The sequence below is a fragment of the Odocoileus virginianus genome, chromosome 22 (genome assembly GCF_023699985.2).
Source record: "Odocoileus virginianus isolate 20LAN1187 ecotype Illinois chromosome 22, Ovbor_1.2, whole genome shotgun sequence".
In the NCBI taxonomy this organism is placed as follows: domain Eukaryota; kingdom Metazoa; phylum Chordata; class Mammalia; order Artiodactyla; family Cervidae; genus Odocoileus; species Odocoileus virginianus.
This window is the reverse complement of record NC_069695.1, coordinates 34,993,155-35,020,918: the sequence shown is the minus strand read 5'-3', so window position 1 is coordinate 35,020,918 and position 27,764 is coordinate 34,993,155. Positions and strand designations below refer to the sequence as shown.

Genomic DNA, 27,764 nt, shown 5'->3' with positions numbered 1-27,764 from the left:
CAGGCAGATTCTTTACCACTCGCACTCACTGGGGAACTCACGGTGGTCCTGTCATGAGCACAAATATACAGTCACATTTTTCAACCCACAGTATTTTCTAAGAAGAAAAATCTTTCATATTCTAGAGAGTTTCAGGTTACTCATGTCCTATATATCAAACTGGCATTTTGGATTCAACCAGTGTGGCTTACTGATAACAATTCAAGTTGTTCTTTCGATGGTAAGACACACTCGTTCATATCATGAGTTAGCTACAACACTTGGAGGTCAGTGCTGATTTCTTCATTAAGAATGCAGTACCAGTTCCCACATAATTTAGTTCTTTCTAAAAACGTTTTCTGCTGAATATATATTGTCGCAATACGTAATGATCCAAAAGAAATCTTGTTTCTAACACTATGTGATCATTTGCAAAAGGGAGACCAGGAAATTTTTCAATGGACTAGTATTGTATCTACTTCTCCTGGTCAGCATTTTAAATCAGCATTTTAAATTTAAAATAAATAATGGAAGTGTTTTTTTTTTTTAATGGTATTTTCATGAAACAGTCCCCAAAGCAATCTAGTCACTTCAAATAAGTTTTTCTTATAGTCAAACTTTTTAAAAAAGTATAGGCCAAACACAACAGCAATGTGCATCTTGGTTTGTAGTTAAGTGTGCTGTATTGCACACAAATGCCTATTTTATGGATTTCCCTGTTTAGACTGTTCTGGAACTTAATCAATTCCTCTTTTATTTTCTGATTCTATAAAGTTTCCATTTCCATGAATTTTTTTCATATAAACTATTAAAATATTTTCAAGTCTTTCCTGTTTCAAAATGATATGTTTTTTAAAAGTCCTTCATCTTGGGTGTCTTTTGGCCAGCCGCCCTCCCTGAAAGTGGTTCTCTCACCCACTCTTTCTTTCCTAGTAAGGGGGCCTCTTTCCAGCTGGCGGCTTCCCTCCTGGGGCTGAGCAAAGCTGGCCTGGTGGTGGGAGGATGCAAATAAAGCCATCGTCCTTTTCTTTTTGTGTGATTCTTGGTGTTTTGCTCCATTGTTTTGCTGAAGTTTCTTACATGGATTCTCGAGGCCTCCAAGAGCTGCTTTTGCTCATGGGTATCTCACTAGTAGGGCTTCCCAGGTGGCACTAGGAGTAAAGAACTCTCCTGCCAATGCAGAAGACATAAGAAACAAGGGTCCGAGGCCTAGGTTGGGAAGATCCCCTGGAGCAGGGGCATGGCAACTCACTCCAGTATTCTTGCCTGGACAATCCCATGGACAGTGGGCCACAGTCCATGGCCTTGCAAAGAGTCAGACACTATTGAAGCGACTTAGCATGCATGCATGCATCTGACTAACTCCTGTTCTTTGGGAGGGGATGGAGGCCGCCATTTTGGTGACTTCACTCTGGCTAATTCTTCCCAAAGTCTCTGGAAGATGCTTTTCCTCTTCCTCAGCTCAAATCACTAGTGTTCACTGGGTTCTTCCTCATCTTTCTTTTCCTTTTAGCCTACCTCTCCTTGGAATAGGCTTCCCTGGTAGCTCAGTTGGTAAAGAATCCGCCTTCAATGCCAGAGACCTGGGTTCGATCCTCGAGGCTTGATCCCTGGGTTGGGAAGATCCCCTGGAGAAGGGAAAGTCTACCCATTACAGTATTCTGGCCCAGAGAATTCCATGGCGTGTATACACCATGAGGTCATAAAGAGTCGGACATGACTGAGCGACTTTCACCCCTTGGGATAGCTCACTTTTCATAGCTTTAGCCACTTACACACAAATGATTTTTAAATCATGTCTCTATACAAGACATTCCCCACCTCTGCCGGTTTATCCAAGTGCCTGATGAACATCTTCACATGAACGTCCCATGAGAGCTTCTAATTCAGTGTCCAAAACTGCTGTGTTCACCTTTCCCATACCTGAACATTTCCCACATTCCCCATCATCACGAATGACATTGCCATCCATCCTGTTGCCAGAACCACAACCTTAGAACCATCCTTGATCTCTCACTTTTCCATACCTCCTATCCAGTCTCTAAACAGTACTGATTCTATTTATGAAATATCATTTGGGTTTATCCTCCCTTTTCTTTCTCACTACAATAATCACTGCAACTTCCTTAGAAGATTTGGTTCTGATGTTTCTTGCTTGGGATTTGCAGTTATTGCCCTTTTGTTGTTCTTCTGATTTGGGGTCTTTGCTCTCTAGCTTTTCTTACAGACTGTGGCAATAGTGGTTTTTCTAAAATTCAGATTGACTCATCTACTGTTGTTTAGTCCCTAAGTTGTGTCAGACTCTGTTGTGACCCCATGGACTGAAGCCGGTCAGGCTCCTCTGTCCATGGGATTTCTCAGGCAAGAATACTGGAGTGGGTTGCCATTTCTTTCTCCAGTGGATCTTCCTGACCCAGGGATCAAAGCCAAGTCTCCTGTATTGGCAGGTGGATTCTTTACCACTGAGCTACCAGGGATGCCCAACTAATCCACTGCCTGATCTTAATTCCTGAATGGTTTCTCATTGCTGCAGTATAAATTTAACCACTTTAAAATAGTCATAAATAGGCTTCCCTATTTGATTCCTGATCTGGGAAAATCCTACATCCCTCAGAGAAACTAAGGCTGTGCCCACACAATTAAGCCTGTGCTCTAGAGCCTGCAAGCTTCGACGTGAGCTCATGTGCCACAACTACTGAAGCCCACTCATCCCAGAGCAGCAGCCATGCAATGAGAAGCCCGTGTGCTGCAACTAGACAGAGCCCCTGCTCGTGGCAGCTAGAGCAAAACCCTCCGCAGCAGTGAGGACTCAGCCCAGGCAAATGAAATAAAATTGTAAAACATTCATAGAGAACTTTCATGGTATTTCTATCTGTCCAGTGTTAGTATGCATCACTTATTACAATGCATTTTATGCTTTAGCAATACTATTTTCAGTTACCTAAGCACATCATATTTTTGTACCCCTCCAATACTTTTAAACAGATGCTTGCTCCTTCCAAAATATTATTTTGAATTCGTATTGTGCACCCCACCCCCCAAATCTGCCTGTCAAACTTGAGAGCCATCTTTCAACTTCCAGCTCATTTCTCATTCCCTCTGGTAACCCTCTGCCCTCTCTGTTGTGCCTTTTGGGGTTTATGTTGTGGCATCTGTCACATGAAATCATGACGATTTGCTTGTGTGTCTGGCTTTCTCCAGCATTCCGTGAGCTCCCTGAAGACAGAGACTGCAACCATAGACCTCCGACAGGAACTAGCATGGGGTTGGTGACCAAAGCGGATGGTGAATGAATAAAAAACAAAATTTAAGAAGATTCAGATTCTCTTCATTATCAAGGGTCACTTATTTGACCCATGATTTTACAAATGTGAAAAATGCTGAGTCAAAACTGCAATTGTTTTTTTAATGTTCCAGCATAAAAATAAGCATCCACTGATTTGAAATCCTCTCTTTATTCACAACACAAAGCCCTTGAAAACATCAAAGATACTATTTCCTAACAATGAACGGCTGGGTCTAAGCTTCTCAAAGTGACACAGGCAGAAAGGAATAACGAAAAATGATTAAGAAACTCAGAGGATTGTAATGCTTGTTGCAGAATTATGACCTGTCCACCCTAGCCTTTGAAGGGCATGCTTTCATTTGCCTGTTCTGTGTGTAGAAAATTATCTGATACTGTGTTTGCCTAAAACCATGATTTACAGTCACTATTGATTTAAAGTGCTTTACAGACTCATTTTTAATCCTTCTATCCCTAGGTTTTCCTTATCAAAAGCAATTTCATGATATTGCCTACAAATAATGCAAAGCAGGATGACCTCCGTAAGAGAAAGTAGTTGAGGCTGGCAAATCATTGCAGTAAGGACTGAAGAATGGCTCTCATGGACTTTTAAAAAGCCTCAAGATGTAACAGAACAGAACTGGACTGGATGCTACTCTTGGTCCTTGTGTTCCTGGACAAAATTGATCTCTCTAAGCTGTGTCTTTCTTCTGTCAAACCAACAGACTGTACTAGTCACTAAATGATGTCTAAGCCTACTCCTTAGCTATAAAATCTGGTGACTCAATCCAGAGCTGAGCTTCTCTGGACTCAGTATAATATTAGAAAATTCATTCTCAAAGAGGTGGGGGAGTGTGCAGAGGAGTAAGATCTCATCAAAATGTGCATGCTTGTTTTTAAAAGCAATGGGAGTGGAGTAGGAAGGCTGACTCATTCTAATTGATTTATGCACTGAGAACTCTCCCAGTCATGATTAACTCTCATGGGTATAATGTCTTCATTTAGATGAACACATAGCGTATTTCATAATTATAAGGTAAGAGCAAAGTGCATGGTGGGGAATTGTTTACAGGTAAGCTGAGCACACCAAAAATGTCAAAGTGTAATAACATTTACTGGTAAGTGTAAGTGCTGCCAAATTAAGGACAACATTCCCTTGTTTATCATTCCTCAATATAGCTAATTGCCTGGAGAATCCCATGGATAGAGGAGCCTGGCAGGCTACAGTCCATGGGCTCACAAGAGTTAGACACGACTTAGTGACTAAACCACCACCATAGCTAATCACAGCATGGACAGAGAAGATTTCCCCTGGTTCTTTCTATTTCTGTAGTGATGAAGTGTTACAGAATATGTTTGGTTTCTTAGGTGCCACCTTACTATAGTTATATATCCGCATGTCCTTCAAGGATGCATAATTCTTCCAAGCTTTTTCTTTGCTAAAAGAGAAAGGTTCTGGGGAAAGAAATAAGCACCTACAAATCAAGATTTATAGATCTCAACACCTGAGATTGGAGAATGGGATGACATTTCTCTCTGCCTGATGAATTTTCATTACACGGGAATGAACTAGTCTACAAGGCCAGAAAGGACTTGGACTGGAACACACTACTTCCTAGTGTATATGATGAGAACACTAACAGAGAAATGTTTGTAAGCAAATAAAGCCTCTCATTCCCTCTAAGGATCCAAGAATTGTTAATATCCAAAAGAAGAAATTTTAATGGGTTGAGATACATTTTTATAAATTCTATATTTTTCTAGGTATATTTTTTCCTCCATTGGAAGTTTGTATAGCAGAGAAGTATTATAATTGTATAAAATATTTATATAATACAGAAGAAAATAATCCCTTATATATCAAGATTTAAAGATATCTACAATTAATATTTTCTTCTAGACTTTTTCTATCAATATACCAGTATCACCATAGTTATGACCAACAGAGCAATTTAGTGTCTTCTTTGTTATTGTTACATTATGACATCAGCATTTCCCCCAAACTGTTTATACTTTTCATAGGTATCATTCTACTATCTGCAATATGATGAGCTCATAAACTCTTCACATGGATTAACTTATGGAATCCTTTCAATCCTAAAACATGTCCTTATTATTCTCATTTAATAGATGACAGTAAAATATTAAAAAAAGGTTAAACCAACATCACACAATTTACATGAAGGTATTTGGGTTAACTTATAAGAGAAATGGACAAGTTCACATGCGTAAAAGACCACGTGGTATTTTACTGAGCCGATTGACCACAGTGTTCTTCAAGTATTTCCTTTCTGACTGCATTATTATTCATGAGGTCCTCCCCTGTCTCCATTCCCCTAGACCTACCCATTTTTTAAGTGTATGTCAAAGCAAACCATCTATGCACTGGCACAAGAGAGACAAATGACCACACCCCACACCCCAGATGGTGTTCCATGTGATCATCCAACAGTGTGGAAATGCTGGGTCATTCTCTTCTTGTAAAATATGTTGTTTCAGAGAACCTATGCAACATACGGGAGGAATAACAAACTTCTGGATTATAAGTCAGGAGACCGGGGTTATAGACTGCCAATTACAGATCTGTTCTGGCCTTTGATAGTAATCTCTCCAGCCTGTCTCCCAAGATGATAAAAGACTTCCATGAGGGTAACACCAGCCCTAGGAGTGATGGTTGTTCTGATTCTCCCAATTCTTATAAAGACAGCCTCATAGGTAAGATCTTCCTTAGGCTATAGATGTCTTCTCATGTACTTGGTCAACAGCCTTGGTTGCTAGAAAAGGACAAACTGATGACATAAACACACTGTAATCAAGCATAATCTTATTGCTTAACTATTTTGTCAAGAGTCCTCTCATGCAAACTAGAAGAAAGTGAAAACTTGCTGATAATAAAACTAAGTAAAATACAATGTGACCTGACTGATAGCAACAGATAGATAATCTGGGCAAAACTGGAGCACAGATAAAAGGATATCATCAAAGTCTCTGAAAAAAATGAGCTTCAAATGCCCCTAAAAAATGTTACTGTTTATTCCATTATTCTCAACAGTCTTGTTTATCATTCCTGATGATGTGAAATTTTACTTCCTATTTTCAGCATTGAGTGTTTCATCATTAAAAACTTACAGGACAGTGCAAAGTCATATTCAGTCAATAAATACTATTATCTGGTTGATGATAAGAAACAGTGGAGCAATGACTCACACTTGAGTCAAAAATCACAGATGAAGGAAGCATGAATGATACCCCAATGAGATAGATGAATGTTATTATGAAACAGGAAGTAACTTGGGCAGTCACAACAAAAAAGGAAATTGACAGATCATATCATTTTCCTTGTACAGTAAAGAAAGTTTACAATATCATCTTGAGAAATAAATGTTTTCCCAGCACAAATTCCTATAAGAATTGTATGGCATAGTCCCTTATTCTGAAGGTATCAAGTAATAGCACAATGTTATCCCAGTTGTTCAATATCATTCTTTCTTACTTTTCCAAAAGTGCCATGTCTTATGGCAAACTTGAAAAGGACTCAGGGGCATAAAATGAAACAGTTCCTCAGTAAAGACATTAAATATGTACAGAGAGGGAAGGGAAGGGTTAAGACAATGAGGTCTAGGTATGTGAGTTAACTTGCTATAGCACTTGGAGAAGTTGTGCTGGTAAACTCTTAGCTAGCACAATCGATTCAAGGTTAAATCTTTTGATAGCTTCTAGAAGTGCCAACATTCTATGCAGTTGATTGAAGAAAGATCTATATGCTTAAATAAAAGGTGAAAAGGTGCCATGTTGACATTCTCATGGAAAAACTAATAAGCCTGACATATTCTCATACAGGGACGGGTCATTCCAATACACAAACAGATGGATAAACTTTTTCTCAAAAGAAAAAAAAAGTGACAACTCTGCTCTTATGATTTTATAAGTTCCTTAAAGCATGAAAGAAACAATTTGGGTTTAGACATTTTTATGGCTAGGTCTCACCTTTATAACCTGCTCCAGTATTCTTGCCAGGAAAATTCCATGGACTGAAGAGCCTGGCAGGCTACAGTCCAAGGGGTCATAAAGAGGCAGACACAGCTCTACAACTGAGCATGCCCACACACTCACCATTATAGTATCTGAATCTATAAAAGCATGCCCACACACTCACCATTATAGTATCTGAATCTATAAAAAAACCTAAGAAATGCCTTCATCAGATACCTGAATATCTGAATAGAAAGACATGTTGAGGAGTCCACCAGGGTGTTAAATACTTCAAGTAGAATTACTGAGAATTATTCATTTGAATACTAGAGGATGTATATTCTATTTTTAGCATTGCTAAAGTAAAGTCTTTCCTCTAGGGTGAAAATTTGTAAAAGGTAGAACTACTTACTAAGGCTACTCCTGATTGTGACAGCAAAACCACGTCATCATTATGGCTCTGGTTGCCTATATTTCTGTAGATTTGAGGATATGAAGATATTTCCAATTTACCTGAATACCAATCCAGTTATTTAGATATATAAGATGAGGAAGACAGGTCTTTTTAATAAGATTTAAAATTGGAACTGAATCTATCAAAACAGCATAATGTTTGGGTAGCTTTATCAAGGATTGGGGAAGTTTTCTGGTGTCCCCTGAATTGGCATCATAGCCACTTCAGATTCAAATCACAGGGATTTGAAATCATTGTCACTTCCAGATAAAGCACTGCTATCATCCTCCACTTTGCATTTCGCTGTTTATTAAGTAGTGCGTGCTCAGTTGCTGAAGTCATGTTCGACTCTTTGTGACCCCATGGACTATATAGCCCACTAGGTTCCTCTGTCCAGGAATTTCCCAGACAAGAATACGGGAGTAAGTTACCATTTGCATCTTCAGGGGACCTTCCTGACCCAGGGATTGAGCCCGCATCTCCTGCATTAGCAGGTGGATTCTTTACTACTGAGCACCTGGCAAGCCTGATGTGAAGCAGAACCACCAGGAGATACTCTTCCCCTTGAGTATTAAAATGTTACCACTTTTGCCTTTCTCCTCTTTGATCTGTGTAATTCTGTATCTTCTGACCTATTGATGTTGGGTAAAATGGATTATGTGAGCTGGTGAAGAAATGGCCAGCAAAACTCTGAATTTAGAGTGTTTATGGGAGACAGCTACAAGAAGTCAAGAGGTCGTGAAAAGATAGAAGAGGGAGCCTTCAGGACAAACTCTGTGCCAAGAGCGCTGGGGACGGTGACCAACATTTCTCCCGTCTCTCCTGGTGGGTCTTCATGGTATTGCAGAAGGGCCAAAACTATGAGAAAACTATGAAGTTTAGTTTCTTTGTTAGGATGTCCATTTTGGAGCTTGGCTAACTCGTATTCAGCAATATCAAATAGATTTCTAAGGAATTAAACTAAAAAATACATAGGAACCCCTGTTCTTGTGATCTATCTAACTAGGCATTATGGAATCAGTTACATCTTCTAATGTTTTATGAACAGACACTTACAGTATTCCCATTCTTATCAGACTCCATTCTAGACTTCTTTAAAATCATTGTCCAGAGTGATGAATATATTTAACATGCATTTCTTGCCCCTCTTACTACATAAAGCTATACATCTTGAGAAAAAGAGATTTGTAATCAAAGGAAATTCTAAGGATACCAGCAGCAACTTGGGAGGATGAGAAGTTTTTGGAGAAACAAGGTGCATCTTCCTGGAAATTTGGAGAAAATACTTTTATGCTAATGAACCAAAGATTTATTATGGGATAAATGAAAATATGGGCTTTCCCAGGTGGCTCAGTGGTAAAGAATCTGCCTACTAAAGCAGGAGACACAAGAGACTCCTTGTCTCTTTGTGGATTATAGCCTTGGGTCAGGAAGATCCCCTGGAGGAGGAAATGGCAACCCACTCCAGTATTGTTGCCTGGAAAATCCCATGGGAAATGGGGCTACGGTCTACAGGGTCACAAGGAGTTGGACACAGCTGAAGGGACCAAGCACACAGGCAAATGCAAATACATGAGACTTCAAAAAACTTGCTATACATAGCAGACCATTTCAAACTCTGGCTCCAGGTCATGGGTCCTGCGAGTATGCATTTATTGCTTTATTCAGCTTTGTTTACTTTGGTGGAAAGTTATTTGTTGTGAAACAGTGAAAGAACACAGTAAATTAAATCTGACTGTCCCTTTTATGTTATATTTTGAGAACATGTACCATTTTAAGAACTAGGTGACTCTAAAGACTTTATAGTGCCAAGACTTAAATTTGTTTTACTGAAGTTACAGCTATATCAAATCGATTTCTAAAAAATTAATGTAAAACAATCTGAGAGCCCTCCAGTGGTCAAAATAATATATGCAAATACTCATAGTTATTTACTCAATATTCCTCTCCTACCCTAAGAACTTAAAAACATTTCAGTCTTCCTTTCATAAAAATGCTTGCTTTGATTACTTTCTGATAGCACTATTATATCATATAAATTGTTTTTTTAAACACTACGGGAAAACAGATGTTTATTTAAATCGCTTAAATCAAAATACAGAAAACAACAGCCCAAATCACCCATTTATCAATGAGAAATTTTGAGCAGTCACTAGAAATTAAGCATGTAGGGCAATCCCAAATTTTGTCCAGATATGAATAATTTAATTTCTTCCCATGCAGTCATTGAGAGAAATGTGGCTGGATAATAAAACCACTCAAGACAAGCTGTGTCTGCCTTTAAGCACAGAGTTGTATTTTAGTGTGTATATTCCTAGACTTACAAAAGCATTGTGTGTTTGTATATTCCTAAATTGTAATTCCGATGGCTTGCATAAGAAATGTGTTGGCTTCTCTTTTAGCACACACATATCTAACTAAGCCAGGCGCAGTACTTTCATGTGCTTCGTCTCTTGATTACCAGTAACGGTTTGGCAGAAAGCCTGGGATAATGTTTCTGCCTTGAAAATTGACAAGCTCTAACATTTATCCAAATGCTGCAGTACTGATTGGCGGGAGGAGTTTTTGGTTTGTTTTAATTAAATTCCTATGTTACTTTATTAGAAAGTAGAGCTTGTTTTAAAAACTCCCACACACATTTAGACTTATACACTGGTGCTCCATATAGGATTAAGATTTTTTTTTTTTTGGCAATCTGAAACTATATATCGCATTGGTGAAAAAAGCTTGTTCAAGTTTATTTTGCTTACAGAAAAACCCAAATGAACTTTTTGACCAATCCAGTACTTAACTGAGCTTCTCAGGTGGCACTAGTGGTAAAAAGCCCGCCTGCCAATGCAGGAGATGTAAGAGATGCATGTTTGATCCCTGGGTCAGGAAGATCCCCTGGAGGAGGGCATGGCAACCCACTCCAGTATTCTTGCCTGGAGAATCCCCTGGACAGAGGAGCCTGGTGGGTTGCAAAGAGTCAGACATGTCTGAAGCGACTTAGAATGCATGCAATATTTAATTATTACAGTCTGAAATCTTTATGCACCATCCCCTCAAAGTGTTAGCACTCAAGCTGTGTCCAACTTTTAACTGTAGCCCACTAGGCTCCTCGGTCCATGGAATTCTCCAGGCAAGAATACTGGAGTGGGTAGCCATTCCTTTCTCCAGACCCTCAAAGACCTCCCTCAAAGGCCTGTGCTTATTTATTTAAAAAGTTAGAGACATCAGGGTAAAAATGCTAAGAAAAAATTTTATGTCCTATAATTTCATTTCATAATCAGAATTTTTTGCTTGTTTTCTAGTTTTAGGCAGAAAGTAAATGCTTGTTTTCCCTTTTGTATATTAATGTATGCAGATTTACCACATCAATGTGCCTACATTAAAAAAAAAAAATAGTCAAGTTCAGTTAGTACCTGTGAATGACCTTCAAGAAATTCAACCTCTGGTGAGAAATGTTATGGGTAATTCTCAGAAAGCACACTCTAGTGGAGTAAGTTATTGCTTAAGACAAAAGTAGGCATTTCTGGAAGCTACACTGTGTCTTTGAGGCCACTGGGGTACCATATAGGAGACTGAAGCAATAATTTACCCTGGTGCAATAAAAAATACAGTGTAACCTGCACACCAGGATCTTCTGCCTCATTAAGTTAAACATTTCCCTCATGTCATTTTTAAGGAGAGATTATCATACTATAAATCTAAATAACTTAGATTTATCTTCTGGTGTCTGGTAAATGGTTACACAGCATGTTTTTCAGCATTATACATGTTTGGGTGCTAGGCAATTTCAGAATGTAGATATAACTGACTTCATAATTTGGCAAATAAGGTAAAGCTAAAATTCTGCTGTGTGGTTATTCACAGAGTTCTAAAGCAGAAACCTAGCAGTGCTGAGAAAGATCTTCAGATCTTCTTCAGTGAATTTTTAGAGGTGTTGCTGACATCATTATAGTTCCTGAATCTTATTAGAACCCCAGGGAAAAATATAAACAAAAATCCATCAGGAAAAATGTGTGCTAAGAATTTATGCTGTCTACAACTTTGATTGAATCATAGTTCTTTCTATGGAACCCAAAGAAGATATATTTCCCATATAATTTTTTGTTAAAAATGTATTGATTTATCTCAAACTCTTAAAATCAAGGGAGGAGAGGCAAATAAATGAAAAGCAGAATAAATTACCAGAGTGGGCAGAGTGATGAAAGGACGCAAGCTCCCTGTCACACCTAAACACCCTGATGCTTGTAAGGGAACCTAATATCTTAGGATTTTCTTTGAATAGAGTTGCTGGGGGTGTGAAATTTCATGGAACAAATTGGTTCATTTTAAGTGGTTACAGTACTTAACTGAATATAACACACTTTACATAGAAAAAGATGGACATTTTGCTTTTCTTAGTCTATTACCCTTCTTCTTGCACAGAAAAGTTCCCAGACAGTAACTTTAGTAAAGCATCTTCCGAAACCCAACAGTCTCTTTCTCCCTCCTAAGTTTTAAACATTTTGAACTTAAAGGAGGTGAACCAAGAAAGAAAAATCAAGAAACAGATGTTGAAGTTGAAGATGAGTTCTCTTTCCACATGGTCTTCATAAAGAAAAGATAAGTGAGTCTAATAAATTATTAATGTATGATCACATTCTAAAATGGAATAGCAGTTTTAGAGTTTCTAATAAAATGGGTATAATAGTGCAAATCCCTTTTGAGTTCTGGGTTCTGCTGAATACAGCCAGGTTCCTTATAGAGGCTATATCACAATTTATATACTGCCACTGCTGCTAAGTCTCTTCAGTCGTGTCCGACTCTATGCAACCCCACAGACGGCAGCCCACCAGGCTCCTCTGTCCCTGAGATTCTCCAGGCAAGAATACTGTAGTGGGTTGCCACTTCCTTCTCCAATGCAGGCATGCATGCTAAGTCGCTTCAGTCATGTCCGACTCTGTGCGACCCTATGGACAGCAGCCCACCAGGCTCCTCTGTCCATGGGATCCTCTAGGAAGAATATTGGAGTGGGTTGCCATTTCCTTCTCCCTTATATCCCTCAGTAGAGTTAAACAATGTTATTGGATCCCCTATCAGTTTAAGATTTGATTTCTACTGGTGTTTAAAATCAATGTCATTTATCAAGACAATACATAGTAACCAAAGGTAAAGATATTTCTTAAAGTCCTTATAATTCTCAACTTTATGTGCTCAAAGTATTATATAAGCTATTATATTATCACACTTTTAATTATTAAAACACGGGAGTAGGGGTGATTTAATCCAGAATTTACCAAGTGTATTAAAGTACGTATTAAAAATGATATACACAAATAATGTTGATATACGTGCTTGGTGGTTTAGTCGCTAAGTCGTATCTGACTCTTGTGACCCTATGGACTGTAGCCCACCAGACTTCTTTGTCCATGGGATTTTCCAGGCACGAATACTGGAGTGGGTTGCCGTTTCATTCTCCAGGGTTTCTTCCTGACCCAGGGATTGAACTCATGTCTCTGGCTTGGCAAGCGGATTCTTTACCACTGAGCCACCTGGGAAGCCCATTTACATATATACGTTAGAAATGCATAGCTTTGAATAACATTTATATCACTCTGCTACTCTACTTTTTACCTTGCATTTAGTCTTAAACATTAACAAGGCAAAATTGGGAAATTCAAAGATTAATGAGGTACTTAAAAGTTGAAAAAATTATTAAGCCTATATTTTAAGGTCTTTGGGATTTTTAACTCAAATCAGCAAAAACAATTTACGTGTTCAGGAGTGATAATTCTAAGAAATTCTCTATGGAAGAAAAAGGAAAACAGATGAGGATCCTAGGTCAGATGAATTTGGGAAATGCTATATACCACATTGCTCTCTCGGTGATTTCTTTGACCTTTGCATTAAGGGCTCTTAAAGTTTTACACTTTGAAGTTTTACTAAATAAACATGTTTGATACAGCATTTCTCAAGCTAATTTGAATATGTGTGTGTGTGTGTGTGTGTGTGTGTGTGTGTGTGTGTATGAGTGAGTGAATGCAAGTTGCTCAGTCATGTCTGACTCTTTGCGACCCCATGGACTATATAGTCCATGGAATTCTCCAGGCCAGAATCAGAATACTGGAGTGGGTAGCCTTCCCCTTCTCCAGGGGATCTTCCCAACCCAGGGATGGAACCCAGGTCTCCCACATTGCAAGAGGATTCTTTACCAGCTGAGCCACAGGGGAGGCCTGTATATACATATATAATTTTTTTCAATTTCTAAGTGCCTCATTAACCTTTGAATTCCCCAGTTTTACCTTGTTAATGTTTAAGACTAAATGCAAAGTAAAAAGTAGAGTAGCAGAGTGATATAGATGTTATTCAAAACTATTTATTTCTAATGTATAATATAGATTGCCATTCCTCTGTGGCATTTTCCTTCATCCTAGTCCTTTTCGTTTGCCCCCTGGGGAAAGCAGGTACTGGGGATTTAGAATTACATTGTTACCTTTTTCTCCTGCTTACTTGGGCAGCACATATACTAAAATTGGAACACATAGAGATTAGCTTGGCTGCTGCACAAGGATGACACGCAAATTTGCGAAGCATTCCATATTTTTATACATGTGGAATCTAGAAAAGTGGTACAGATGAACCTATTTACAAAGCAGAAATAGACACACAGATGTAGAGAATAAATGTATGAAGACCAAATGGGGAAACAGAGGGTGGGATGAATTGGGAGGCTGGGATTGACATACACTATTCAAACTATGTATAAAATAGACAACTAATGAGACCTACTGTATAGCACAGGGAACTCAATGCTCTGTGGTGAACTAAATGGGAAGGAAATCCAAAAAAGAGGGGACATATGCATATGTGTGACCGAGTCACTTTTCTGTACAGCAGAAGCTAACACAATCTTGCAAAGCAACTAAACTGCAATACAAAATAAATTTAAACATGTTTAAAAAGTACCATTTTCTCCGCTTCTTTGTTACACATGATCAGTTCTCAGAGATGGCAAAGTGTTAGCGTTGCACATTGACTCTCTACATTCTAATAGAAATTAATTTATCAGAGGTTCTTTTTCCTTCCCAGAACTCTCCATGGGCAGGACTCCCTGAGAGGTAAGTGTGGGCACAGGTAAAATGCTAGGATTCCAAAGGCCTGGAGAAACTATGGCAGGAAAAGTCATAGTCACTCTGGAAATGGTGACGATTCAGAGAGCCAAAAACGTCTCAGTGGGGCTTAGAGCTACAGGACGAAAACAGACAAGAGACATTAGCATCAGATCGCACGTAGGTTGCCTACATGTTACCAAGTATGGATCAGATACTGTCCAAAGGTACAGAAGAGTTTCAATCGAGATTTCTGGTCTTCTGGGGGTTGAGAGGCTGCCTGTTATCCATGACTGGAATTCATTAGAGGTCTTCATAAATATTCCAGCTCTTCTCTCTCCAGGAAAGTGACAGGACTGTGTTACTCATCCAACTGAAGAGTAAAGTTAGGTGTGACCACATGGCAAGCTTTGGCCAAGGAAGTGTGAGAATAAGGAACACAGGTGCCTCCTGGTAAAGGCAACAATGTGGAGAAGGATCTCCACTGAGCCCTTGACAAGCTGTTTGCATGAGTGGGAAGGAAACATTGTTTTTTTCTAAACCACCAAGATTTAGAGGTTATGTGTAATCTTAGGAAACCATGTCTAGTATATCCAGAGAACTTCATATGTGTGCATCTTAGTTTTATCATACAGGAAAGAAAATAACAACATATGTCTCTTACCCACAAAATACTATGAAACATTGGATGCATTTTAGGAGAGACTTGTTACACTTATCTGAGGTGTTAAAAACAACATCTTTTGATGAGTAGATATGTTTCCACAAATGTGTTGTAATGAGCCATCTAAAACTAGAAAATTCAATGCATGAGAAGATAAATTTCGTTCAAAATTAGTCTACATCTTTTAATAAAATTAATAAAAGCACCTGTATTCTTGAACTATGACTAATTCAGTGAATTCATTTTATTCAGCATTCATAAACCTATGTGCTTCCACATTACCAAGGAAAGTGGTACAAAAGTAAAGTGAGACTAAAAAGGAAAAATAATAAAAATAACTATTGCTGTCTTGAAAATACACAGATTTACAAAGCTTTCATGACTCAGGGTGTCTCTGAGTCATCCTTATGCCATATTTATTTTGCAAGAATGCAGAGTCCAGCTTTATTTATGCAAATGAACACACTTCTATTTTATGTTATAATACAACACAGTTTCCTATCTAATAAAAATACATTTTCTATTTAACATTTTTTAGCACTTGTTTAGGTCTCTTTAAAATATTCTATAATAAAATATCTGTTAAATATGAGGTTTTTAAGAATAAAAGCAATCCTTAAACTTTTAAAACATAGATTTCTGAGAGAAAAACACTAATTGTTGGGAAAAGGCAAGGTGACTTTTTAACAAGTGTGGAGATTAGTACAAGTAAATTAAAAATACAAATGAGAAAGTAATATAAGGTAATTTGTAAATTACACCCACTGTTTTAAGAGGATACACTCCAGTATCAGTGTCTGGTGAAGGGGTCGAAGTAAATCATTTCATTGTTTAGTACAAGCACAGTTAAGGCATGAGGTAGGAGCTTGACAGGGATTTGTTAAGTTAGTAAGAAAAATCAGCTCAGCTACTTGGAGGTTACAATGTAAGATTAGTCAGATTTCAAGAGCTAGTCTCAATTTCTTTCACTGATGAGGCAAAAAAAGGTCAATTTTATATTTTCATATTTTGTGATGGAGAAATTTAGCATCTCATCTAAATATTGACTTTGATCATTTGATTTGATTCAAAACATTTTTAAGATAAATTTTGACCCCATCCACTTTATAGGGTTTTTGTCATTGTGGAGGTAAAAGAGCCCTATGTGAGAAAACAGAAACCAATTTTCTCAGTTTTCTAAATCTCAGGGCTTGGCATATCAAAGGCATACAACAAAAAATTTATAAGTGAAAAATTTATAAGTGATCTGAGGAATATGAAATTGGTTAAACATCCTCAGAACTAATAAGCTATATTTTCTCCTCCTCTGATTCACACCAACTATATTCAATTTATAATAAATAAATGAAGTTTTTTTTTCTTTTTTTTTTTACTTAGCATAGCAGAAAGATTAATATTGCACTTCAAGGCCTCAAAATTTTTAGGAAAAAATGTAACCAAAAAAAATGTAACCAACTTTAAGATTTTAGGGTCACAATATCATATCACATAAGCAAGCTTTCCTTCCAGCACATACTGGGATCTGAAAATAATCCAGTGTTTTCTAATGGTTCAGATTCAGGTTGTGTGCAATGAGATGATACTAATTTAGTTGTGTCACAGCGACTTTCTCCATCTGTGCTCTTCAGCATTCTCAACTAAATTTGTTGAAACAAGTCTGTTTTCCAGCTCTATGACTTTCTTTTTTATTATTAATCTCTTTGATAATATACAGCTAATTTATTGTACTTACACTTCTGTCATCTCTTTCATCATCACACTCAAGGCATATAGTCTCATTTGGCAAAAATGAAAATAGATAGCATCCCATCTACCGAAACAACAATAAGCAAGTGAACATTTTTTTCTGGCCGTACCATGCGGCATGTGGGACATTAGTGCCCTGATCAGGGATCAAACCCTTGTCCCTTGCGGTAGAAATGCAGAGTCTTAATCGGTGGACCATCAGGGCATTCCTCAGACATTTTTAATTGACACTTCTTGACATTGAAGACTATGAAAGATCACTGTTCTACATAAGAAGTTTGAGGTCAAAAGAATAATGATGTTTAGAAGGAAAAAGAATAAAGTAAGAAAGGAATTGTTGAGAAAAAATTCCTTGAAACAGTCACCCGTTCATTCCTTAAATATGCATTCAATGGTTTCTATGGTGTCAGTTACTGAGAATACAAAAATGAGTAAGACACACTGCCTGCCATCAGGGATTCCCAGAATAGTGAGCTACACAGTTAAAGGACAGTGAACATGACTTATGAGATCAACCTTGAAGCAGAAGTAAGATTTGCCTGCAAAGGAGATAAACAATGGGCATTCATGGAAAAAAAAAAAAAAAAGCTAGTAGGTAGACTAACACAGACATATGATCATGGATAGAATATTCTGGAAGCACCAATGATGTGAGATTAAAGTATTGGTGATAACCAGTGATATAGTAAAGATAATGTTAGAGAAACAGGTTGAGGCTTTGTGACATACTAAGACACATTAAGGAATACATTTTGAAGGGAATAGGGAACTATAAGAGACTTTAAAGTAGGGGGACAATCCATTTGTATGTATGATTTTTAGAGGATGGGTGTGTTGGTTTCAATATGGAGGATGAGTTGGGGGTAGAACCTAGAGGCAGGAGAAATACTGGGAGCCATAATAATACCCAAGGGAGGTGATGAAGACCTGAAATAGAGCAGTTTCAGAGGATGGAAAGGAATGAATTTATTTATCATAATTTGTTAAATGTGGTGATACATGATATAGGCCAAGAAAAAGCATGAATAGTAAAGGTCAACAGCTGACAGTGAAGGCAATGGGGGTGGCTTAGAGAGACTAAAGAGATTACTAAGAAAAGGGGCCTGCTAGGGACAAATAGAAGGACTGTTAAGTATTGTTGACAGCTCAGATCAGGCTGAAACTCATGAATCTTCCAATCAGAAATTTACGTTTGCAAAGTTCTCCACAAAAGCCTCAACAGATCAGGCCACAACTAAAATAAAAAATGATAAAGAATGAACTGGAATTATCAATGATATCAGCAGACTTCTGGATTTCTCTTTTAGAATAAAGAATCTTAAAAAAAATGACTATAAAAGCAGAAGAGTGAGTTTCTATTTCTGGCAACAGTATGAAGATAATTTGAACTGACACTCTCACTAAGGTGATTAAAAATATTTCAAATATAAAAACAGCAAAGAGTTAATGAGATGGGGAAGGCATGGAAAAATTCAAGAGAGAAGACCAGAGCTTGGAGACAGACACACATCTTTGAAAGCTTCTGCTCTTGGGCATCTGAGTATCAGGAGCAAAAGGTCTGAGCAACCAGCTGTACCATAAACAGCCTTATGGGTGTTCTTGTTGCTCAACTGTGTCTGTCTCTTTGTGACCCCATGAACTGCAGCACACCAGGCTTCCCTGTCCTTCACTATCCCATGGAGCATGCTCAAACTCATGTCCATTGGGTGGATGATGCTATCCAGCCACCTCATCCTCTGTCACTGCCTCTTCCTCTTGCCTTCAATCTTTCTCAGCATCAGGGTCTTTTCCAATGAGTCGGCTCTTCAAATCAGGTGGCCAAAAGTACTGGAGCTTCAGCTTCAGCATCAGTCCTTCCAATGAATATTCATGTTTAATTTCCTTTAGGATTGAATGGTTTGATCTCCTTGTTGTCCAAGGGTGTTGTGGGAATGTTAAAGCCCATAGTCCTCAGGTGAGGACTTTGATAAACTAACACAATTTTCAGTTGGGGACTCAAAAGGCCATATCTTCCCTCAAGGTAGAAGTGAATCCCAAATAAACCATCCCTCACACACATCTGCAGCCTTGCTACTTGCACAAGGATAATTCAAGGAATCTTAGGTGCCGTCCTTTGACTCAGGTGCTTCTGGTCAGATATTGCCTCTAGAGGCCCTGTCAGAAGCAAAACCAAAAAAGAAAAGAAGCAAAACCAAGTCCCCTCTGGAGGAAGCCAGCATCACCACCAGGTCTCAACTGATCCTACAAGCGATTTTAAAAATACTTTTCCGGTAGATAGTCAAAGAGATCCAAGCAACCAAGAAAACAAGACGCCGCGCATGAGAAGTGGCAAGAACAGTAAGAATAGAAATCAATCTTGGTAACTCTTGAGATATTAGAATGAGCAGACATATTATAAAGCAACTATACTTACTATGTTCAAAGAAATAAAATTAAAGCTTGACAATGTCAGCAGGGACATCACAGCAACACAGAAATATTCATCGGCCCCCTTTCCTGTCAATGCTATCTGGCCACGTATGTCTAAAATTCTTACATGTAAGAACTTTTTACAAATGCTGTATTCTTTGGGGGTTTTCTTTAGTGCACTGAAAACAGAAACAAAGCCCATTCTAATGTAATTTTATTTGTATGTATAATTCAATCAGAAATATATTAAAATAAAAGGGAAGTTTATTTGTGTCCTGGTGTCTTTGGTGAATATACATATGCATTATCTCACAAGTTTCTTGAAGACACCTATAATTCCTGCCAGGCTCCCTCCTCTGGTCAACAGATCAGGACACAGGTAGGCAAAAGAGGACAGGCATCCCAAGTCACCAGGAAAAATGTATAAACGTACCATCCACATGTGGAGAAGTGAAAGTTAACTGCAGCTTTTACAATCTAATGGGTTAATTTTAAATATTAGGGAATGCTAACTGTGACTAACAAAATTGCTATAAAATTAAGTGACTTGGTTAGCATCATGTTCATTTTTCATTTCAGAAAAGTAACTCGGTATATTATTTATTCTTATCAAAGCTGAGTGAAAAATTGTCATTCATTGTTCGTACCTAGTTCAGCCAACTTAGTTCATTAGAATCTGGTTGATGTGACTGAACAAAACCTGGCCAGTTACACGTAACAACTGTTCAGCCTCACACTCTAACAAGCACGTCAGCACATTTATTTTCCCCATATAAAGTAGAATTTTCAATTCATACCATGTACTCTGTGACTATTATGGACAGTATTTATTCAGAAGGAATGCTGTGCAAGTTTGGAAAAGCTGTCTCTAAGAGAGCCGAGAGGTCACTGGACAAAACAAGAAACAAAACCTATACATGGTCAAAACATGAAGAGGACTAAAGTTTGTCATTCTTTCTTTTAAAGAAAAAAGTTCTGAAATCTTGAGCACACAGCCAGACAACATCAAACCAGCCAGCTCAGTCCCTGCTCCTTCCAAGCTCCATGGAATCAGAACTCTTCTATTCACTTTGCAAATATCAGCTTTTTTGGAGGAGGAAAACCTGCTTGGAATTAATGAGATGACACCCAAAAATAACTTCTATTAATAAATTGTTCTCTTCAATATAAAACTGCCCATTTTTCTCATTAAAAAAAAAAAGTATTTTCTAAAGGCTCCTTATGCACTTCCTACCATTTTTTTTCTTTCTTATATTCTTATTTTCTTTTTGCATCTTTTAAATTAAAAAATGCCATAGTGCTAATCAGGGGAAATAACTCCATCTGACAAGAATACAGTCAATCCAATGGGGTTGCGGACAGAGCCACACTTAATGCTGTGATATGTAACTCCTGACGGTGTAATTTAAGAAATGCAGGGTGTTTCAGGAGGAGTTAACAGAGGAAAAAGTAAAAGTGAAGTCAAACTGGAGTTACAGACATGCAAGGTCAATTTCAAAACTAAGCTGAACTACACTGTTTCTTTCCACTTCACAAAACAGTAAACGCCAAGTATCTCAAGAAAGCTAACAACAGGGGAGAATCTCCCTGATCATTTCTTCATTCACACAAATAAAAAGAAAGCGGCAACATTAGCCTTCCCAGAGAAGCGATCGCGCCTACAACCAGTCTTTGCACTTACCCTAGAGTATGTACACCATGATCTCTTAAAGAATCCTGTTAATTCCAGCACGCCCAGGACATATATGAATTCTTAGCACATTCGCGGAAAGAACCAACCTTAACGAAATGGTTAATTACAACAGGACTCTGAAATCCTAGCGAGAGGCACGAGGGTAGAATCCAGCCTCCAGATCCTAGCGTATACTGTGTCTATCTTTAACTGGAAAATGACTTGGTTTCACATTCCACTGAAGTCCCACTGGCAGATGCCTTTGGTAAGCTCACCAATCGCAGGCTGTCAAACGCCCTCCCGCCACCCCCCGCCGCCCCCTCCGCCCCGCTCAGGCTCAGACTGAGCTTCCGCTGCTAAGGCTAATGCTGATTTATTCAGCTGTCTTTATACCTGTCTCCGCGCGTGGGTAAAAGGAGATGCTTTCATTGATGGCTATTACGGAAACGCTTGGAAACTGAAGATCAGCCGGGGGACTCGCTCTGCTCTTCTCCCTGCCATCCCTTCCCCCTCCCTCCCGCCAGAAGCCATCTGACTTCCAAACTTGGCTGTCTGAAAAAGAATGTTCTCTGATTGGCATTCCTGGAAGCAGAAAGCAAGGCAGCTCGAGTTGTGTTCTGTTACTCAGCGTGAAAAACTTCCCAGGTAGGCAGAATACAAACAAGTTAAGTTTCCTGAGATTTTTTTTTTTTCTTCCCCTGAACTTTGAGGAGACACCAGGGAAAGATCTGGGAGCGTGACAAATAGTTTTGTTGTGCACACATTTAAGTTTGGATATTCACCTATAATTTTACCCCACATGGCTATGGATGCAGTGAAAAAGTGAGATGGCGCATCTTTTGTTAAAAGCTGAATTTCCTTATTAGTAAATGCGTTGGAACTTGTTACAGGAAGAAATGGTCATGCCGCCTCTAATATTCTGAAAGGCAACTATGAGGTCTGTGGATTTTCTGTGAGTGAAAACCTTGCTCATAGGAAACATGAAAAAAAAAAAAACCAAAACCAACTGCTTTCAATTGTCCTATATTTTGTATTGCAAACAGCAGAAGCGGGTGCAAGAAATGTTTCTATCTCCGCATCAAGTCTTCTTGTCCAAAACTGTCTTGTAAACTTTGATGAAGACTGGGGGAAAAAAAAAAGTGTGTGTGTGTGTGTGTGTGTGTGGCCATGTACAATACACCCCCACACCCCATAGTCACACACACATGTCTGAACAAAGAAAAACTGAGTGAATGGAAATGACGGGGAAAACACATTTTCTCACACAGGAACTGACAAGAATTACTACTCTGGAGTAATAGTAATTCAAATCACGACTCCTAAAATTGTGTTTCATATTTATTTTGTGGTCACTGGGGTCAAAAGGTCTGCTGTGCTGAAAACATTTTACCTCACCCTGTTCACAAGAGTGAGTGTATTACATGCCATGTTATGGACCAGACCAGCTTCTTGCAAGGTCTGATAGAGGATTTATGTTAATGATTGCAGCAGTCAGACTAACCACAGCCCCTGGCGTCTTGGGGTTTCCAGATCTCATCTGGCTGCCGCTGCCAACTCTCGGCAACTGTCAGCTGGCGGGGCTCAGGGTGGTGGTGTGGCTGAGGCTGTCTCTGCAACTTGCACAGACGTCTCAAAAATACCCAATGGCAGGAGACTGATTCCAAAGAGAAAGCTTTCTCTTTGTTTGTGGTTGCTTTTAAATGTTCTGTTCTCGGTGATCTTGTACCACATCTGAAGAAGCCCATTTTAGGGAACTGTGAGTGAACACCTGATGAACTGGCATCATATTACTAATTTATTTCTGTGATATTCTCATGCCCCATCTAGGTTGGCCTGCTACCAACCTGCTCACTCCTTATCCCATTACTAGATGTCCTTTAGAAAAAAAGGTTAAAAGAAGGAGGGAGAGGAGGAAGAAACTTTCCTTATGCTTATTCCCAAGCTGATTAACTAAGAGACATTTCAGACTCTGTGTATTGTGGATAGATAAGGACATCTGAATGACTTCAGACATAAATAGAAATAACCAGTCACCCAGAGAACACACATCCCTGTCTTTGTGATTCTTCTTCCCTCTATCAAAATGCTCCTCCCCAAGGCTAATGGATGGTGTCAAAACACATGTGAACTAAGAAGAGTGGACAGAGCTGGCGGCAGGCCATCTGGTTCACATCGGCCACACTACTCACTCATGCTGGACCTTCCAGTGAACACTAGCATCAATGAAACTCAAGAAACATTTGTTGAAGCAAGCAAATAGTTGCTGGTGTAAAAATGTATATTTAACCTAAGGAACACAGTTATAGGTAGGCTCACATTTTAGATGAGTATGTTTGCATTTAATTTGATGACTTGCAGGGAAAATTATATCTCTTTTCTAGCCATTAACCAAAAGATTATACGGAGGGTATGCCAGGCACTGAGTACCTTTACTGTGGGCTTCCCTGGTGGCTCAGAGGACACAGAATCTGCCTGCCCGGCAGGAGACCCAGGTTCGATCCCTGGGTTGAGAAGATCCCTTGGAGAAGGAAATGACTACCCACTCCAGTATTCTTGTCTGGAGAATTCCATAAACAGGGGAGCCCAGTGAGCTACAGTCCATGGAGTCACAAAGAGTCACGACTGAGCAATTAACATTATTATATTATAGATTATAATATTATATAGATTATATAGATTATAATATTATAGATTATTATACATTTTGGATCTGTGTGAGTAAATGACTCTAAATATCAACATGGCAAATTCTGCTAAGTTTATTTCTGTTGAACTTGCTGGCTTCTAAAGAGAAATAAAAGAAAATAGTTTTATGGATTTCTAATATTTCACAATAACTAGTAAACTATAACAAGTTTTATTTGTTGAATTCTTCCTGACCATTCCTTATAGTATAACATGCATCAATCAAATATCTCCTTAGGTTCCAACTTTATGTCTTTTTATATTTTCATCTGTTTCAATGACAGAAATTCCAGAACGTTTGCAACAGTAGTGGTAGCCGGAGTCCAAACCCAAGGCTGAGTGAACACACAGGAATTTTTTTTTCTTCCTTTCTCCCCCTTAACCTTCACAAGGCAGTTGATAAGATTTATAATGGCTAGAACTCAGTCTTTATCATGAGTAAATGTTATTTTTCTCTTTCATAAGCACTAACAAGAGAGTTAGGATTTGATCAGAAAAATAGCTTCCAGGGCTTGCTTCCAAAGAAAACTGGGCATGTAACAAGCAAATCAAATACCCTTGATTTATCATGAACAAGCAGTTAATCTGCTCCATTCTCCAGAAATAGACTGTCTTAGCTCAGTTCTGTGTATGGCAAAGGCTGGTAGCAGTCTCCTTGCAGGGTGAACAAGGTATTTAGACAGGTCTTAGCTGATCTGTGAAGCATCTGTGTGTGAAAAATCTGGACAATGAAAAGCAAATGGTCCCTTTGCTTTTCCTCTCTAGCATCCTTAAGACACCAGGCTTAAGCTGACAAAGACTGTATTCTCATGATGATAGTTTTGTGGATGATTTTGTCTTTTTTTTTCCATTTATTTTTATTAGTTGGAAGCTAATTACTTTACAGTATTGTAGTGGTTTTTGCCATACATTGACACGAATCAGCCATGGATTTACATGTGTTCCCCATCCTGAACCCCCCTCCCACCTCCCTCCCCATCCCATCCCTCTGGGTCATCCCAGGGCACCAGCCCTGAGCACTTGTCTCATGCATCCACCCTGGGCTGGTAATCTGTTTCACACTTGATAATATACATGTTTCGATGCTGTTCTCTCAGATCATCCCACCCTCGCCTTTTCCCATAGAGTCCAAAAGTCTGTTCTATACATCTGTGTCTCTTTTTCCATTTTGCATATAGGGTTATTGTTACCATCTTTCTAAATTCCATATATATGAGTTAGTATACTGTATTAGTGTTTATCTTTCTGGCTTACTTCACTCTGTATAATGGGCTCCAGTTTCATCCATCTCAGAACTGGTTCAAATGTGTTCTTTTTAATGGCTGAGTAATATTCCATTGTGTATATGTACCACAGCTTTCTTATCCATTCATCTGCTGATCGGCATCTAGGCTGCTTCCATGTCCTGGCTATTATAAACAGCGCTGCAATGAATACTGGGGTACACATGTCTCTTTCAGATCTGGTTTCCTTGGTGTGTATGCCCAGGAGTGGGATTGCTGGGTCATATGGCAGTTCTATTTCCAGTTTTTTAAGGAATCTCCACACTGTTCTCCATAGTGGCTGTATTAGTTTGCATTCCCACCAACAGTGTAAGAGGGTTTCCTTTTCTCCACACCCTCTCCAGCATTTAGGAGGCAAGAATATACAATGGAAAAAAGACAACCTCTTTAACAAGTGGTGCTGGGAAAACTGGTCAAACACTTGTAAAAGAAAGAAACTAGAACACTTTCTAACACCATACACAAAAATAAACTCAAAATGGATTAAAGATCTAAATGTAAGACCAGAAACTACAAAACTCCTAGAGGAGAACATAGGCAAAACACTCTCTGACATAAATCACAGCAAGATCCTCTATGACCCACCTCCCAGAATATTGGAAATAAAAGCAAAAATAAACAAATGGGACCTAATGAAACTTAAAAGCTTTTACACAACAAAGGAAACTATAAGCAAGGTGAAAAGACAGACTTCAGAATGGGAGAAAATAAGAGCAAATGAAGAAACAGACAAAGGATTAATCTCAAAAATATACAAGCAACTCCTGCAGCTCAATTCCAGAAGAATAAATGACCCAATCAAAAAATGGGCCAAAGATCTAAACAGACATTTCTCCAAAGAAGACATACAGATGGCTAACAAACACATGAAAAGATGCTCAACATCACTCATTATCAGAGAAATGCAAATCAAAACCTCAATGAGGTACCATTACACACCAGTCAGAATGATTTTGTCTTTTATATATTATTATTTTGAAAAAACAAAACACACTATTTGCTATAGGCCAAATATTTTTGTCCCCCCAAATATGTATGTTGAAACCTAACCTCTCATGTGATAGTCACAGTATTAGGGGCCTTTGGGAGGTGCTTAGGTCACAAGGGTGGAATTCTCATGAATGGGATTAGTGGCCTTATAAATGAGACTCCAGAGAGCTTGTTCATCCCTTCCACCAGAGACAACACAGCAAAGATATGGCCTTCAATGAGCCAGGAAGCAGGCCCTCATCAAACACCAAATCTGTTGGCATCTTGATTTTGGACTTCCAGCCTTCAAACTGTGAGAAATAAATTTCCATTGTTTATTTCAGTTGTTTATGAGCCACTCAATCCATGGTATATTGTTACAGTGGCCTGAATGGATTAAGACATTCTTTATGCAAAAGTGAGTTTGTCTGTGATAACCTGGAAGGGCAGGATGGGGGATGGGTGGGAGGGAGGCTCAGGAAGGAGGGACACACATATACTTACAGCCAATTCATGTTGTTGAACGGCAGAAACCAACACACCGTAAAACAATCATCCTCCAATTAAAATAAATTTTAAAAAGCTGAGTTTGCTTTTGTGAGGGAGGGGATAAATCATGTTTTTTTTCCCTGCAGAAAAAAATAATAAACCCAAGTAGTAGTTGTTGAAAAGTAGTTAAAATAGACACTGCCCAAGAAAAAAAAGTAGAAAAACTATACATATAGGGGCTCCAACAACAGATATGGAAGGGTTTCAAAGCAGCAGCTTGCTCTGTATAATCTTATTAAATGCCAATCAACTTCAAAATTGGATACCATGGGCATTGATTTTTTAATGCCTATGGTATGAAAATAGCCCTAATTATGGAAAGCACCATATGTATAAATTTACTAATTATAATATCATATTTGGTGGAGAAAAACTGGAGACAATGATTGTTTGATGACAACAGAAAGATATGGGTTAATACTTAGGTTAAAAATTATAGCATCTAAACATACATGCACCATCATACACCAACTATATTAGAATATCTGTGGGCCCAGGAAAGAAAGATAAAGACCAGAAGGAATCCTATGAAAATGATTTATGGGTATACACACACACACACACACACACACAACACAATATTCAAATAAAAATAACTGCAGTCCTTCCTCATTCTCTGTCTCCCCTTCGTCTTTGGAGAGGCATCTCTACGTTTAGTCCCCTACATACAAACTCAAGTTATGAACTTTCAAAGATGTGAATCTATGTTTGCATATCCAATCATGTAAGTTAGTTTACATGTCTGGCGTACATTGTCATGTGCAGCTTGACCTCCACTTCCTAATGCTTATGATCCTTCAGTTCTGCCATCTTCCACCTCCTCTCCCTCCTCCAGTCCATAACTCTTCTTGCCTTTTTCACTGATGCCAGCCCCTATATGCCCGCTGTTGTACTATACCTTTCAAAGTACTGTTCTGTTAAGATTAAAAATGTTTTCTTTATTTTCTGTTTGTTTTTTTCAATGTATTATCTGTGTGAAAAGTATTATAAACCTATTCTAGTACAGTACTATATAGCCAGTTG

At 38.5% G+C, this 27,764-nt stretch overlaps 1 protein-coding gene and 1 non-coding gene across 25 annotated transcripts in view; one reads left to right on the top strand and one right to left on the bottom strand.

Moving 5' to 3' along the window:
* The window catches only part of DTNA (dystrobrevin alpha), a 419,063-nt gene that overhangs the window by 276,162 nt on the left and 115,137 nt on the right, over positions 1-27,764 (bottom strand). Inside the window, exon 1 of one of the 24 annotated variants that reach the window (XM_070452806.1) lies at positions 21,649-21,738. The exons of 21 other annotated variants lie outside the window; for them this stretch is intronic. The gene's annotated coding sequence lies outside the window, so the exon portion shown is untranslated. Of the gene's footprint in view, positions 1-21,264; positions 21,466-21,648; positions 21,739-27,764 lie in introns of those variants that run through there. 2 more of the 24 variants (XM_070452803.1, XM_070452807.1) reach the window with 2 other exon arrangements.
* On the top strand, positions 14,158-14,260 carry LOC139030494 (U6 spliceosomal RNA). The gene has a single exon (XR_011482859.1). It is a non-coding gene; the product is annotated as a U6 spliceosomal RNA (small nuclear RNA).